This window comes from Nematolebias whitei, chromosome 3 (genome assembly GCF_014905685.2).
Source record: "Nematolebias whitei isolate Nwh7 chromosome 3, NemWhi1, whole genome shotgun sequence".
In the NCBI taxonomy this organism is placed as follows: domain Eukaryota; kingdom Metazoa; phylum Chordata; class Actinopteri; order Cyprinodontiformes; family Rivulidae; genus Nematolebias; species Nematolebias whitei.
In genome coordinates, this window is record NC_056500.1 from 35,810,385 (window position 1) to 35,813,301 (window position 2,917).

Sequence of the window (2,917 nt, forward strand, 5' to 3'; positions counted from 1 at the left end):
CACACACACACACACACACACACACACACACACACACACACACACACTGTTCAGTCAGACTCACATAAATTTCCTCCACCCCCATATGCGTCTTCAGAGAAATATAGTTTAGTCTGCTAAACCAGAAGTTTGTGGCCTGTTAAAAAAAAGTCTCCCACACAGGGAGGAAAAAAGACAGGCAGACAGATCAGAGCAGCACAGGCATGTTTCCGGTGAAATTGGTGTTTTTATTTTTCTTTCTGGGCGAAGTTTTAATGGAAATGGCCTGAAAGAGAAGAAGAACAGCTAGTTTGAGGGCTAAAACATCTTTAGAAGAAACAAAAGCTGCTTTTCTAACATTAAATATACAATTAATTCAACTTGACTTACATCACAGCAATACGTTAGAGCTTGTACAGTGTGGTTCTGAGGAAAAAATATGAACACTCAGCATCTTACCTGTTTTAGATAGCTTTTTGAATAGCTATAGCTGTTATATTAACAATAGCTTTTTCCTTTCCATAGATAAATAATGTTACTAAGTGACTTTTATGAATGTGAATGTTTCTGTTCAGTGCCCTGAGACCACTTCTGTTGTGATTTGGTGCTGTATAAATAAACTAAATTGAATTTAATTATTTTGGAAAAACGGGAGTTTAATTTTGGCAGAATTGACGAGGTCACTGTCGGTCTGAGTGGGGATGAGGTCAAAGGAAAAGGATCACTGCTGCCCTGAGACATGCTGTTCATGTAAATATATGTATCTTAAACCTTTACATTACATTCAGTTTCACATTACATGATGAATTCCCGTGTGGCCTGGGGCAGTTCTGCCAAAATCTTCACAACATTTCTGTTGTTGTTAGCTTGTACACAAATGAGTCATTGACAGGTGTATGAAGGATTAAAAAAATAGGCTTCGCTAGAACCACTGGGGGCGTAACAAGATCTCGTTACAAAACAAATCTTACAAAACGTTACAAAACATTCTTGCAAGAATAAAACGTCACATGGTGTTCTGCTGAGTTGATCATTGTTTTGTGGATCTTAACTTAAAACTTATTGATTTAAATGTTGTAGAAAATGTGCACACAGCTTTAAAGTATTTATGTAGTGACAATTTAAACAGAAATGTCATGCAGAAGAACCACGCTGTTACGTCCAGGTTCCCCTGCTCCTCTGCAGCTTCTGCAGAGAGGACATGTCTCTGTTGTGCATTTATTTCAAACAGGCTCAATGCTGAGCTCATGCTGTATTCATTGTGGACCAGTGTGAGAAATCCTTCTCTGTGATGAAAATAAGAATAAAATAACACACAAAGGAGTTTCGCTCTGATGTCCTCTTCATTCTTGAGAGTTTCCACGACTTTCAGACAAATCCCTCCGTAGTTTTCACAGCTGCAGTCTACCTGAATCTGCATGATCCTTTTATGTGTCATTCTCTAACTTTAAGGTGAAATGAACGCAGCTGTTTTAATTTCCATTTAGGCTGCGTTTAGCTGTTTTAAAAATGTGCAAAATGCTTTTATTAGAAACCAGTAAAAGCAATCAAAAGAAAAAATAAGACAAGAAAAATAGCTATTTAGTGAGTAAAAACACTGTAAACTTCGTTATATTTCTTATTTCAGCAACTTTTTTTTACATAAAATCTGAAAAACTGGACAAATTTATTAGTTTTTCAAGAAAAAAATAAAATAAAGGAAGGTTTGTCTTTGATAAGTGTTTTTTAAATTTTGACCCTAAATGAGTTTGACCACTTCTAAAGTCTGAAAAGACTTGGGAGAAATTAGAGAGCAAAGATGATCAGTTAGTCTTGAAGCAAAAGCTTAAAAATATTGTTAAAATGTCTCATTCTTGGGAGTCTAGTATCTCTTGTGACATAAGAGTCTTAAGAAACACAATAACAAGTTTAAGGTTGCAGTTCTTAACAAACTTTAGTCCTCAACCAGACTAGTCATGAAAATAAAACCCCATTTTCCAACCTGAGACTGGTCAAAGAGCTATGTGCAGCAGGTAAGACACTATTTAACCTATCCACAGAAATCTCCCATTAAAAAAAAAAAAAAAAAAAAAAAAAAAAAACTCTTTTCCCTTAATAGTAAGTTGCATAACTTTATTTCCGGCACATTTTGACCACCTTCATAGTGAAAGTTGGTTTTGAACATATGACTCAGTCAGAAGAACTAGGCCCGTAGTGCAGACAGCCTAAATAAAAACATCTATATTTTCTCCGTTACGCTCCTAACTGCTTCCTGGATGTCCTTATATGGTCAGGCCCGAAATACGAGTACAGAATTCCTTATTACTCCCCACGCTGGATTTCTAGCGAGCAAACAAAACCTGCAATTAGGCTGGATGTTCAGCAGTCTGGGAGTTGGCCACCAAAACCACGGGGCCGGAGCGGGGAGGGGAGGATTGAAGCTTGTTGTGGCTCTCAGACAGCACAAATATTTATTCTCTCTGATGTAACTCCAGTCTTCGTGCTGTCGCCACACACCTCATCCGCTTGTCATCTTAATGCAACTAAATACTTGTTAGATTGATGGTGAAAACATGCAAACGCTCTGTTCTTATGCTGGAAGGATTTCCCTCTGCAGCCTCACACGTCCCCACAGACTCATGGACAGTTTTAAAGAGTTATAAATGAAATCATCTGAACATATTGATGCGCATAAAAGAACTCAAACAAGAAAGTCTCACTTTAATTAATAAACAGATTGCAAAAATGATATTTCCAGAGTTTTATCACCTTCTCTTTACCATACCATGCCATGCCATACCATGCCATGCCATGCCATACCATACATACCATACCATACCATGCCATGCCATACCATACCATGCCATGCCATGCCATACCATACATACCATGCCATGCCATTCCATGCCATTCCATACCATACCATACCATACCATACCATACCATACCATACCATACC